Raw genomic sequence first — 15,373 nt, 5'->3', positions numbered from 1 at the left:
TTGTCATGATGTGCGCGAGTGCAGTGCGTGTTGACCAGACGAAGATGACGACACCATAGAATGGTAGCGGCACGAGCACTCCCAACAAGAATAGTCGGAGACCAAGACGATGTGCAGCTGCGGCACGAAGCTATAGGAGGAGCTGAGCCAATGAGTAGCCTCTTCGGTGGAAGCGAGTCCGGGGGAGTTCTAAGTGAGAGAACGAGCATGGTAGACGTGGCGGGACCAAGAAGTTGGTGGCCAGGCGGCGGGAGTAGCCGCCTGCCGAGTTCCTTACCAAAGTCACTGCAGGATCCCACCTGTTCACACGCGCATTATCAAGCGTCCCACCCGGGCACAGCCAGCGTCACCGTCGCCGTGCCCAAGCTGCGGCTGACAAACCCCGAAAAGGAGTCTACATAACAGCGCTTGCATGTACATTCACTTACTCAGAGCCCAGTGTCCAACCTCGCTGCGGCCAACATTTCTGCAATTACCATGATGCATCCACCCTGTGTACCATTACGCGGCGACACTTCTTATTTGCCAGTTATAGTGTTCTTTGAAGCTTGTCATGAATGCTTACGTAATTTGTTTATTTTATAATAAGTTGTCTTTGTGTTAATATATTTTTAGGTTGCTGTGTGTTCGTATAAACAGCCTCGGCACTTATACAACTTTTCATCGTCGTCTTTAGGAGCAGTTCAATAACGAACTGCATAGCTTCGTGACGCACAATTTTTATAATGTGGTTACAGCAAGTGGAGGTACAACTTTGTCATTGCCTAATATAATAGTAGCTAATTGCGAATGTTGTGAATTCTCGTCCGTAAAGTTAGCGATGAAATTTCTTTAGGCTGAACATTGAAGCTGGAGCTCCTGATTTGAAGCGTAGTTCTCTTAAACAATCACAAGCTTTCTTAACTTGCACGCCACTGGTCGCTATTTATTTGGAGCATCGGGAAAAATTACAACACCTCTAGCCCCTATAAGGACGCAACATAAATGCAGCGTAAGTTTTCTACGTCATGAAAAGCATTACGTTATTCCGTAGTAGAAAGTGCTGTGTAGAAACGAAGGCGCCACTGCAATTTCGCCTCCACGTCCCTTGTCCGCCCTTCTCAACCGACCATGGACGAGTTCTGCCACCCATGAAACATTCTTGAAAAGATTTTCGCAGTTTCACCCGAAAGGCGAAGCATCAATTCCGATAGCAAATTAGTACAGAGCTATACGGAGTAAGGATACTATTTTTATCAGCCATATAAACTTGGACATGCAGCAGCACCAGCAACGCGCAGAACTGTTTTCGACGCCGTCGGCGTTTCGCCCGCGTTCCCCCCGAACGCTCGCGGCGTTGGTGACTGTGAGCTGGCGGTGACCTGTGACTGCTCGGTGACCTCGAGCGCTTTCACTCGCACCACGTGTGGCGGCGATTTCATTGCCGTTTTACTGTACACGTCACCTCACGGCAACGGCGACGACGACGGCAACGGCGAAAATCCGCTTCCATATAATTGCCATCGCAATAAAACTTGGCGGAAATACTACCAATTCCTAGATGTGCCTCTGTTTCAGTCGCTGAAGTGGACTTAGTAACTTCGGAAGCTCACTTAGTTATTTCTTCCTGGGATATAAATGCCACAGACCTTCTGTTCCGATAAGTCATGTGGCATTGTAAAAAAATGACACTTTTCATCCTTAAAAGTTGCGTTGTGGTGACGAAGACAGCGTAAAATACCTTCAAGTGTTTTTCAATGGCATTATTGCCCTTGATTGTTGTGCATTGATTCTTAGCAGCAGTAATGACTCGACAGCAAGCGGAAACTACTGACACGAGGCAGAGACAACCAACAGACAAAAGACATTGCTGCCCGCTAAGGGGAAGTAGAGATCTGATCGGGAAAAGGGCTAGCCATTTCTTTTTGTGAAACATTTGGTTGCCGCAAATAGGGCGCGCCAACAAACTAAGGCATATTGACAACGACATTTTGTTGTCCTCTTTGTCTATGTTTCATATCCGCAACCTATGTAGTAGTCCCTTTGAATATGCTTTACACAGTTATGTTTGTTACCAAGTGGGCCCGCAGGGGCGTCTGCGCAAGCAGGCGTTTGGTGAGTTGCGCCACCACGGACCCGAGCACATGAGGGTTGGACCCTCCCGCGTGTAGCCGTGCGCGGCTGAGCCGTGTCTGGGGAAAGGGGGATCCTGGGGGTTGAGCCGATGCCGGGTGTTCGGACCTTTAAGGCCCCCCGGCAGAGGCAACACACCTCTTCGGCCTCTGCTTCACATAGACGGCACCCCTGGACTGACCCACCCAGGGGAAATCGGCAGTTGCCTTTTCCTGTCCTTCTCTTCAATCTTCGTCTTTCTCCCTCACTTTTAATCTTTCCTGTCTTCTTTTCTCTTCCATTTACTTCTAACTTTCCTGGCGGCGAGGGTTAACCTTGTGTGTAATAACCACCCTTGGTTATACGTATTTGGTTATAGCGGGAACGTACAGCTGGCGTTTGTGGGAATTGTGTTTACAGGTCCTACATCGTCCCCTTGTTGGGCTCCATGGTGGGTGGCTGGCGTTCCTGCCGAATGAATATTATTTTTATGGCTTGGTCCTTCCCCGCTTTACCCGATCGCCCCCAGAAAAGGGGGCGCACCGATGAAGTGTTCCAGTTTTTTGGACGACAAAAAGAAAATTTTCCGAGATACCATGTAGTACATTCCCAGAAACCAGAAAAGACAGCAAGAATTATGTCACCTTTCGTAGTTGCAAAATCCCTGACGGAAACCTTTGGTGCAGGCTATAAAGTGTCTAAGATGGCGAGCGGTGATCTCCTTCTGGAGCTCCGTGACAAGAAGCAATATGAAAATCTGCCTAAGCTAGTGTCATTCGGGAACATCCCGGTGACAGTTACCCCACATCGTACTATGAACACAATTCGAGGTGTCGTGTCCGATGATGACCTGATGGAACTGACTGAAGCCGAACTTCTAGAGGGTTGGAATGATCAGAATGTGATCAATGTCAAAAGAATTAAAATGAGGCGCGACGGAAAAGAGATCGATACCAAACACCTAGTACTCACATTTGGTTCAAGCAACCTGCCCGATACTATCGAGACAGGGTATATGAAGATCAGGGTTAGGCCTTATATCCCAAATCCTCTGCGATGCTTTAAGTGCCAACGATTTGGCCACAGTTCTCAGAACTGCCGTGGCCGCCTCACCTGTGCCAAATGTGCCCACGAACATCCATCCGAATCCTGTGAAAACGCTCTACACTGTGTAAACTGCGATGGGGAGCATGCCGCATACTCGCGGTCCTGCCCGTCTTGGAAAAGAGAGAAAGAAATCGTGACGATTAAAGTAAAAGAGAATCTATCATTCAAGGAAGCACGAAGGCGGGTGTCGTATCTGCCAAAGAACAGCTTTGCTGAAGTGGCGCGTCAGGGGGCAGCGTCACAACAGCCACTGGCTGCTGTCCAGCTCACGCATAGTGAGCCGCCAGCGATGCCATCCGCCCCCTCGGCGGGTGCAGCTAGCGCTGCTCCGTCATCTCAGAACAAGGGGCCATCGACCTCCGGGCTGGTGGCCTCTAGGGTCCCACCTCTTGAGGCGAGACCCTCAAGACGAACACACCGCTCGCAAGAGCGGATGCCCAGCGCCTCAGGAGAGGCGATGGACACAACCTCCAGCCAAGCGGCGCATCCAGCGCCTATGGAGCGGCGGGCGTCTCTCGACCGCTCCAAAAAAGAGAAACTGCGCATAACGGGGCCTGAGAAGGGCTCTGTAGTCTAAGGTATTGCACACCTAAGCACACAGCACAACACTTCTTTTAATATGGGCACTCAAATAGTTCACTGGAACGTCAGAGGTCTCCTCCAAAATCTTGACGACGTTAAAGAACTCCTCCGCAAGTTTAGTCCCAGGGTGCTGTGTGTTCAGGAAACACACCTCAAACATACACAAACAAATTTCCTCACACAGTATGCTATTTTTCGCAAAGACCGCGATGACACTGTTGTGTCATCCGGCGGTGTTGCTATCATAGTTGACAGAGGTGTTGCCTGTCGGGAAATAAAACTTCGTACGCCTCTGGAGGCAGTTGCTATCCAAGGGGTGCTGTTTGACAAGCTAGTCACTATCAGCTCTATATACATCCCTCCAACTTATCAACTTAATAAAACCGAATTTCAAAACTACATAGATGAACTTCCGGCTCCATACATAGTTGTCGGAGATTTAAACGCACATAACTCATTATGGGGAGACTCTCGTTGCGATGCGAGAGGTCGCCTAATCGAAAACTTTCTCTTTTCCTCAGGAGCATGTATACTTAATAAGAAAGAGCCAACATACTACAGTGTGGCGCATAATACATACTCCTCCATAGATTTAACTATAGTATCGAGCACACTAATGCCATACCTAGAGTGGTCCGTTCTTAAGAACCCTTTTGGGAGCGACCACTTCCCTATTATATTAAACTTAACAAAACAAGATATAAGCTCACCACACATTCCCCGATGGAAGGTTGACACAGCTAACTGGGAACGTTTCCGAGAACTTACGTATTTGCGCACGGATGACATTGCATCCTTTAATATAGAAGACGCTGTGGCGTATATTACAGGCTTTATAATTGACGCTGCCACGAAATGCATTCGTCAAACTAATGGACTAGCGAATAAACGTCGCATCCCGTGGTGGAATGAAGAATGTAAACAAGCACGGAAAAACCAAAACAAAGCTTGGGGACGACTTCGCGACTCACCAACTGCCGAAAACTTGATTACTTTCAAACAAATAAAGTCCCAGGGTAGAAGAACGCGTCGACGAGCTAAAAGGGAGAGTTGGGAAAAGTACATCTCCGGTATAAATTCTTACACTGATGAGACAAAAGTGTGGAATAGAGTAAATAAATTAAAAGGCCGGGAGGTACACCCACTACCCTTAGTCAGTACCCAAGGTGAGAGCCTGGAAGACCAGGCAGATTGTCTGGGTGAACACTTCGAACATGTATCCAGTGCGTCCCACTACACACAAGCATTTCTGAGGTTCAAAGAACGCGAAGAGCGACAGCCCCTAAAACGTAAAGGTTCATCGAGTGAGGCCTACAACAATCCATTTACTTTAACTGAACTGAAAGCATCCCTCGCTTGCTGCAATAACTCGGCGCCAGGTGGTGATCGTGTCATATATGAAATGATTAAGCACCTGAATCCTGAAGCACTGAAAACACTCCTGTATCTTTTCAATGTCATGTGGGCGCATGGATATATCCCGTCTTCGTGGAAGGAAGCTATAGTCATTCCCGTGCTTAAACAAGGCAAAGACCCGTCCCTAGCCAGCAGCTACAGGCCAATAGCGCTAACAAGCTGTCTGTGCAAACTATTTGAAAAAATGATCAACAGGCGCTTAATCTGTTTCCTTGAAAATAACAAATTACTAGACCCCTTCCAATGTGGTTTCAGGGAAGGTATGTCCACAACAGACCACCTTGTTCGCATTGAGTCTTATATTAGGGATGCTTTTATACATAAACAGTTCTGCCTCTCAGTGTTCCTCGACCTAGAAAAAGCTTACGACACGACATGGCGCTACGGCATTCTCCGAGATCTCTCTGCGATGGGTGTCCGTGGCAACATGTTAAACTCAATCGAAAGTTACCTATCGAATCGCACATTCCGCGTAAGAGTGGGTAACGCTCTTTCTAAGTCATTCACCCAAGAGACCGGTGTGCCACAAGGGGGCGTGCTTAGTTGCACACTATTTATCGTAAAAATGAGTTCCCTGCACACAGTCATCCCACGCACTATGTTTTATTCTGTTTATGTCGACGATGTGCAGATAGCCTTCAAGTCATGCAATATTGCCATCTGCGAACGACAAGTGCAGCTTGTAATAAACAAATTGTCCAAATGGGCAGATGAAAATGGTTTTAAGGTAAATCCCCAGAAGAGCACTTGCGTACTCTTTACTAACAAGAGAGGCGTAACGCCAGTCCCAAGTATTGCAATCAAAGGAGATGCGCTCTCTGTGAGCAGCGAGCATAAGTTTCTAGGCATTGTTTTGATTCGAAGCTTACATTTATTCCTCATATTAAGTATCTGAGGGCAAAATGCCTGAAGACAATGAACCTTTTAAAGCTTCTGTCGCGTACGACTTGGGGCAGTGATCGAAAGTGTCTGCTGAACCTCTATAAAAGTCTTGTCCGCTCACGCCTCGATTACGGAGCTCTAGTGTATAATTCCGCAACGCCAGCTGCATTAAAAATACTAGACCCCGTTCACCATCTGGGTATCCGCCTTGCGACCGGTGCTTTCAGGACAAGTCCAATCCAGAGCCTCTACGTAGAATCGAATCAGTGGTCGCTTCATCTGCAGCGGTCATACAGCAGTTTTACATATTTCCTGAAAGTACAAGCGAACATTGAACATCCTTCTTATTCAACAATAAACGATGTGACCGCTGCCACACTCTTCCGTAACCGACCTGCAGCGAGAAAGCCGTTCTCTTTGCGTGTGAGGAACCTCAGTGAGGAAATGGGTGTTCCGCTGCTTCAACAATGTCCTATGGCTCCAGCGAAACTATTGCCACCGTGGCACTGGCAACTCATAGAGTGTGACACATCGTTCATAGAGGTCACTAAACACGCGCCAGAGGCACACATTAAAATGCATTTCTTAGAACTCCAATCTAAATACTCGTGTACACAGTTTTACACAGATGCTTCCAAGTCACATGCCGGGGTATCTTATGCAGCCGTCGGCCCATCCTTTTCGGAATCCGGTGTACTCCACCCGGAAACGAGTATCTTTACCGCTGAGGCCTATGCACTATTGTCGGCTGTGAATCATATAAGGGCATCAAAACTTCAAAAAGCAGTTATATTTACAGACTCCCTAAGCGTGGTGAAAGCTCTGATGTCACTCTGCAAAAACAAAAATCCTGTACTTACTGAGCTCTATTCCAGTTTATGCAGAGCGTATATATATAACCAGCATGTGACTGTATGCTGGGTGCCTGGCCATAGAGGCATTGAGGGTAATGTGCTTGCAGACCAGTTGGCCACATCAACTACATCGCAAGCTATTAATCCTGCGGCTACTATTCCTCCCGCAGATTTGAAGCCTTTTCTGCGAAGAAAACTGCGAGACCACTGGCAGCGCTTGTGGGATGCTGAAAGAAATAATAAGCTTCACTTGATAAAACCACAGTTAGGTTTCTGGCCACCCGTAATGAAAACACGACGAACTGATGTCCTGTTCTGTCGTCTAAGAATCGGACATACATATGGCACCCACAATTTTCTGCTTACTGGTGATGAACCACCAACCTGTGGTAGATGTGGTGAGAGGCTGACCGTCCTCCATGTCCTCGTGGAGTGCCGGGAAGCTGAAAGAGAGAGAAAGAAATATTTTCCTCAAGCGTACCGATATCATGTCCCGCTTCACCCCATTATGTTTCTTGGCGAAGAACCGATTTTTAATGCCAAAGCAGTCGTCGATTTTTGAACGATGTGGTCCTGCATGTTATTAGCCAAACCAGTTCGTAGCGGATCCTCTCTCCAGAGGATGCCGCTGTGATAGCTTTTTATAGCACATGCCTCCAGGCCCTTGTGGTTCAAGGGCTCTGTTTAGGCAGTAGCGCTTCTTGCCAATTACTGCATCTTAAATATTTTAAATATCGTGTCATTACCTCTCAATGCATTCTTCATTTCATAGTACACCTCATGTCATTGCCATGATTTTAGTACATGTATATTTTACGCACTTTACAGCGATTATTTTTAGGCCCTTTTACAGCCACGCTTCATCTACTTCTCAGAATTCATCGCTCCACTGTACACTCACAAACACTGGCATGGCGCTCTTTGGCCATAACTGGCCCTTGCGCCATAAAACACCACACATCATCATCATTGTTACCAAGTGGTTTCCAGGAAATCACAGGGGGCCCTCTTTTTCCTGTCTAACAACTAGGGGTGTCCCCAGCTTCTGTGACTGGCGCGGCACATAATTTTCCTTTAATCCACTCCTAGCTGTTTTTCAAGCTTACCTTACACTGCATACGGCAGGCTCCTGCTTTTGCGAAGTACTGGTGTACAGTAACCCTTTAAAGCAATCTTCCGTGTCTCCTATTGATATCGTGCTTTTGCACGCGAAACCCCAGAATTGATTCTTTTAAGCAACGTTTGCTTAGTAGATGCTAATCAGACCGACATGCTTTCAAACCAGTGTTCGGAATGTCTGTAATTGCATTGACCATGATGGCCTAGCTTACATTTACCAAGGACACATATTGCAGTCGATTTTAAACCCCTCGCAACTATTGCGCGCACTTAGCAACAGCAATTGATTTTCGTGATCTTCGACGACGATACTAAGCAATCGCAAATAGTGTTTTTCGTTTGTAAGGGAAATATCACGTTGCCCTTTCACTGGAATTTGTGCACCTCTGTAAGTCAATACAGTGAGTTTGGATGACTCACAGTTGAGGTGAAGGAATGTAAAATATCATATTGACATTTCACTGGAGTTTGTGCACCTCTGTCGTGAATACGGTGAGTTTGGATGACTCAGAGTAGAGGTTAATGAATGCATTCAAGAAACACGCTGCACAACTGTGGTCACAGCAAATCCAGAATCAATGCATACACAAAATTCCTGTCCTTCTACTTTACCTTGCACGTCAGACTAAGAGCGCTCTGCGGTGATAAAACGACAAAAGTTTACATCTCATTCATCATTCGAGCATTCGCCACATTCCCATTCTTCAGTCAAGTTTGCTTACTCGCATGATAAAATTGTGAACAGCCATGGCATTTAAAATTAAAATATCGGCGAACACTTGAGACGTGCGCGTTGCCGCATCTTTGTGAACTTTTTGCCGTTGCCGCATCTTGTGAACCGTTTTTTATTCTGTCGCTCACTCCGGCTGCTACTGGGTGCATTTTGGTTGCCCTGCCCTTTGCCTGTGGCAGTTCGGTTTGTTTGTGAGCTTTCTCTTGGCCTCATACTATCGCATACGCATTTTTGTAGCTAAACTTTATTCCTTTGCACCTAATTCTAGCGACTTCCTTTCTATCAATGCGTTTCGGAGAAACTAGTCAAAATCACCAAATCAATAAGGAAATGCTTTAGGGCCAAAATAACGTACTCGCCATTTAGTTGCTCTTCAAGTATTCGCCTCTTCAACTTGTAAAGTTCTGTTTAGACAAATGTTTTCTGTTTATAGTGAATCGTCTTAAGCAGTTATACTTCTTGAAATGAGTTGTCACCCGGAAAAAGTTGGAATTACCAAAATTTTGAACACTTCGTACGTTCTACGTCACGTACCGCTCAAAATTACCACGAGTATATTTCTCCCGTTCGCATATTTTGCTATGAAAAATTGCTCTAAGCTCTGAAACTACAAATCCCACTCAAGGAGCAGTGCTGTCACCGACACTTTTCAACGTGACCATGATGAAACTCCCAGCCCAACTCGAGAAAATGCTGGCGATGAGACATGCCTTGTACGCAGTCGACATCACGATACGCACCGTGGGAAGGTTCATGGGAGAACAAGAAGAAGCATTACAGGAGGCAGTACACGTCGTAGCAAGATACGCGTAGACATGCAGACTGCGATGCGCGCCGGAGAAGTCGGAGCTCCTGATATTCGAGAAGCGCTCACGAGGACGATCACGAGCCCCGGCACCAACCACCCATCTGCGAATAGGTCCTAGAGAAATTACTAAGGTAGACAGATTTCATATCCACGACTTAGACTTACAAAAGGATTGGGGCGGGGGATACGCCATACAGAAGCTACAACACACGACCTTGCGCATGATGCAACGAATTACCAGCAGGAATAGGGGACTCAAGGAACAGGACCTGATCCGACTAGTGCAGGCTCTGATTGTGAACCACATTGCGTACTCGGCACCATATTGAAATTTCAGTAACGCGGAAGTAGAGGTACTCAACTGGCTGATACGCAAGTCATATAAGGAAGCGCTCAGACCCGGAACTGCTACTTTTCGCCTCGAGGAGACAGGGATGTACAACAACGTAAGGGAAATCATAGAGACCCACCTGGTAAGCCAGAAGGAAAGATTACGGCGCACAATAGCGGGACGCTGCGTCTTGGGACGTCTTGAATGTTGCGTACGGTAGACCAGTGGACTGACAAAAATCCTAACGCGATTATACGAGAAGCTATATACGTCTCACCGATTCCCCGGAACATGCACCCAATATTCCACATCGGACGGCGACAAGCCCGAGCGCAGGCACTCGCAAGAAATTATGAAAACTGTACATAGACGTGGCCAGCACCGCAAAAAGCACCTCATTCGTCAACAGCGTAGTCGACAACCACGGGACCGAGATAAATGCGTGGTCGGTTTCCAGAGCTAGCGCTGCGGAGGCAGAGGAACTAGCGATAGAGCTAGCCATCACGACGAGACCGCACTGAGATTGTGTCATAGTTCTGACGGACTCTCAGACGGCATGCAGAAATTTTTCCAGGGCCAAAATTTCTAGAGCCGCACATCGCATTCTCAATAAAGCTTACCAGTTCCCATCACACATACAAATCGCGTGTACACTCCAGGGCATGGGCCCTTACGGGGCAAACAGCAGGCACACCTACGCCCTAGTGCATGGACACTGGGAGCCGCGAGATAGCCGCGCCGAGCAGCTCCATCCAGAACCCACACCAGTAACCAGTAACTTTCACAAAGAACGCTACCACCGCCTCACAATGATCTGACGCGAGAGGAATATGGCGAAAACTCCAAACAAAAACGTATCCACATTTAAGTCTTTACCACGCCATACAACCTGCGCTTTATTCCTATAAATTGACACACCGCGATCAATGCGCAACGCTTCACCAAATGGAATGGGCTTGCGCAAGCACACGACAGCTCACACCCATAAAACACCCCACCACATGAGAATGCGAGGCAGCGTTGTTCAGATCCGACTGGACGGACCAGCTTAACCTGGTCAACCGAGCTAGAAAGGCAGCTAAGGCCGCTGCACTCCTGGACTGAGGCGACCACCCACTGCAGAGCCGAGCGCTATTTTGCAAAAAGTTTTTTCTCTCTCTCTCATTATCTGTCTCTCAGGAAATACACTTGTGAGGAATGGTACCACATTACCATTGGCCATGATGAAATAGAAAAAGTTCACTCAGGGCTCTGCTTAGGTGTATACCTGCATTCTATTCTGAACTGAAAGCCAGATCAGAATCTGTAAAGGAAACTATACCTTTATTACGTAAAAGAGACGTTGTAGTGTAGAAGCCAACGTAAAATTGCTTCCAGTGTTTTCAAAAGTTGTTGGCGTCCTCTCCTGAAAACACGACGTCATCCCATGACTGGTATATACTCTTTCCAACACCTCCTATAATAAGGCTTGAAAAGAACTGGTATGCTGGCAACGCCAACAGAAAGGCGTTGAAGGTAAATTAACGCTATGGCGCATTCAATGTTAGCAGGAGTAGAAACTCGACAGGACGCAGAACCTGCTGACACGCGGCAGAGAGAACCAACACAAAGAACAGCTGGCTGTCCACTATAGGTAGTAGAGATCTGATCCGTAGAATGGGGGGCCCTTTGTTGTTACTGAAACATGTATTTGCCGCAAATAGGGAACGCCCAAAAACAAAAACACATTGACGACGGCCCTGTGTCTTGCATTTTGTGTATGTCTTATATGCGGAAAATATGTAGGAGTCCCTTTAAATGTTCTTTAATACAGCAATATTTGTTAGGTGGTGGTTTCCGGGCGTAGTGGTTTTCACGCAATCTCAAGGAGCCCTCCATTTCCTGGATAAAACTACGACTGCCCCCGTCACTTTGAATCGCGCGGCGCATAATTATGCTTTTTTATACACCTTCCAGCTCTTCTAGCTTATCCTACACCGTATATGGCAGACTCCTGCTTTTGCCAAATACTGTGGTACAACCATGCTTCAAAGCAATATACCGTGCCATCTATTGATATCGTGCTTTTGCATGTGAAACCCCACAACTGATTCTCTAAAGCTATCCTTGCTCAGTAGTTGCTTATGACACCGGCATGCTTTCTGACCATTGTTTTTAATTTCTGTGATTGCATTTACTATGATAGCATAGCCTACATTTACCAACGACCCACGTTCCAGTCAATTTTGAGCCTCCTGAAAATATTTCGCCCACTGAGCAACAGCAATTGATTGTTGGGATCTTCGACGATGATACTAAGCAATCACAGTGTTTGCCGTTTCGAGCGGAAATATCACATAGACCTTTCACAGGAATGTGCGCACCTCTGTAAGTCAATACGGTGAGTTTGGAAGGCTCACAGTTGAAGTGACGGAATGTAAATTATCACATTGAACTTTCACTGAAATCTGTGCACCTCAGTAGCCATACGGCGAGCTTGGATGGCTCAGAGTTGAGGTGAAGAAACGTATTCTGGAAAACCCGCTATAGAACTGTGGTCACAGCAGCTCCAGAATCAATGCACATGCCTGCCCTTCTACTTTACTTTGCGCGTCAGACTAAGAGCAGTCGTGATATTCCCATTCTTCACTAGCGTTTGGTTGTTGAATTTTCAACAGCCGTGGCATTTCATATTCAAATACAGACGAACACTTGAGACGTGTGCTTTGCCACATCTTTGCAAATTATATCGACATTTTTCAACTTCAGAGGATTTCGCTTTTTTGATTCCTCTCGCTGCGGACTGATACTGAGTGCATTTTGGTTTCTTCGCCCGAGATTATTTATCTCCTTGAGATATTTTGCTGTGATAAAATGCTATAAGCTCGGCAACTACAAATCCACCTCAAAATTATGCACTATCTCATTGTAGTCGTCTAAGTTCCCTAGACGTGAGATATTCTAGTGATACTATTAGGTCCTTATTGCTTGTTATTTTTGGCAATATGTGCGATGACTGTGTAGGCTACTGAGGCCGTCACTTGTATTAGTTCGTTGGCTGAGTCATAAGCGTAGTGAGAAGTGAGAGCAGACCAGGGTCGTCTTAAAAGGGAGAAGTTGACTGCGGTCGCAGCACATGGTGCGCGACCGATCTAACGGACACAGCGTCCCACTCATCATGGGCAGATACATCGTGTGAACACGTTCGTTACCCGGAGTGCAGCATATATCCTAATTCTAGTATACCATCGCATTGCGCAGGTGCGTTAATGAACTAATTTGATCTCTCAAAGTAAAGCGCGCCCTAAAATTTGTAAAGTACGACTTAGACACAATCTGCAGACATGGTAGCATCGGATTGTAATTGGACCATACGTGAAAACATAATTATGTTGTGCGAAAACTCAAAATTACGCTAGCTTTGCACAGAGAAATGTTTTTTGTCGCTGCGACGGTGTACACGCACGGACGCCAAAAATTGCCGTGGTAGCCATACACAGCATTGCTGTAAAAGTCCACGTTGTGCCTAATGAGGCACGGATAACTATTGCTACCACCCTGCAACCAAACGTTTGCGCGCACACAACAACTAATATTATTGTTCCATAACACGCTCTAACAAAAAATAAAATCAATGGAACATTATATTATGAAGTCCGACGCGCTCTTCGGCAACTTGTTTCTATGTGCAAGCAAATCCTGTCTTACTTTAGCAGAATATGGCCTGACAGAAGGCACGTCACTGCTCATAATAGAGAACTTGTGCACTGAGGTCAAACATTTGCTCGCAAATGCAATAGCTGGATAGAAGCGACCCACTGAAGCATGTTTCGATATCGGGAGTACGAATATTATTGAGGAAAGCCGAGAAATCTGATGTCCTGTACATATTTACTAGGGCCTACCTAGAGTGTGGCATTCTTCATATGCTTACTGATGCCTCTGTCGATAAGTTTTCTATGTCGATATCTTTTATAGATTACATCAACCGCTCAGTGCTTGATTGCAAGGCAAAAATGCCAGAAAAATATTTGGCGCTCTTGTGACACTTTTGCCACAACAGTCACATGTATGATGTCAAAGCTGAAACAGAAACTTGGCTGAACTATGGCGAAAGCTATAGCATTTCATATTGTGTTTTTGTTTTATCTTAGAATTGCCAAAAATCCGATGGCGGAATGTGATTTTTACCCCACTATAAGCTTTCTTCTATGTGTATTTACTCGGTTTACCCGAAATGCTTTTGTGGAACTGTACAATGTCCTAATTGGGCTAGTATACCGACATGTTTTTAAATGAGTGCAGCATGTTTTTAAATTATCTTTAATGTGTTCTCATTGCCTGACTGAAAATAATAAGGACGCCGTCGTAGTCGACAACATGAATATTCGCATTCTTTGTCAAAATTGACTCTCAACATTCAAACTCAGTGTCCTTTTATATGTTGAATACTGTTATCCTGGTTCTCACACTAATCTAACGTCAAACCTCAACTTTCCCTGGTTACTTTGCATGCCTCATAAATGCATTAGGGACCCTGCGTTGCACTCCCTGCTGACCACTGAAGGATTGCGCTACTATTGTTACCTTCAGTCCGCACCTCTAAATCGAATTTTCCCCTCAACTGCCGGACGAACTGATCCCGAAAGTTAGGTGTTAGACCGGGTTAGTTAGTGTTTGATGTTTATAGACGTCAGACACTGGAGTTTCGCAAGACGCGTAGCGCCACCTGCCGGTGCGAAGAAGTAATAATTGAGTAGTGCAAAGTCCGACTCCCTTGCTAAGTTGCATAAGCAGCTAGCGAGTGCGAAACAACGATTTAACTGAATTTTGGTTCATATTACGAATGTTTTGCGCATTTAGCACCCAGAATGAGAGCTATGAATTTCTCCGCTAGTCGGACGCGCCACCGAACTGCCATAAAGTTCTTGTTGACGATGGCGAGCACGACGGCAACCGCGACACCTCCGCGCGCTACGAAGAAACGCCGCAGTCGACGTTACTGTTGCGTTGTAAATTGCCGTGAACGTGAAGGACTGAATAACAACGTTCAGTTTTACCGATTTACATCCCGGTCGTATGAAGGAGAAAGGCGAGAGCGCTGGATACGGGCCGTTCGCGTGTTGGGTAAGCGAATTACTCGCATTCTCCACAACACAGCCGCTCACATGAGAAAGTGTGATAATGTTGGTCTGCTGTAATTGTGTTGCGTAGCCCTGACGAGGAACTATGGCAACCAAGCGAAAACTGAAGAATCAGCAGCCGCCCCTTCGTTGGCCACAGAATAAAAAATGTTGTGAACCATCCTGCGTATGTGCCATCGATATTTCTACCTGTTTACACACGTCCGCCTCCACTTGACTCAGCAAGTGGAACGGAGAGATTTGGCAGGTCAGTTAAACCAAACATTTTGGTTCCTTTATGAATTCAAAATCGTGTTCTAGGGCATTGTGGTATCGCGAGCTCATTTC

This window comes from Dermacentor silvarum, chromosome 7, assembly GCF_013339745.2.
Source record: "Dermacentor silvarum isolate Dsil-2018 chromosome 7, BIME_Dsil_1.4, whole genome shotgun sequence".
In the NCBI taxonomy this organism is placed as follows: Eukaryota; Metazoa; Arthropoda; class Arachnida; order Ixodida; family Ixodidae; genus Dermacentor; species Dermacentor silvarum.
The sequence above is the reverse complement of the archived record's forward strand: the minus strand, read 5'-3'. Positions refer to the sequence as shown.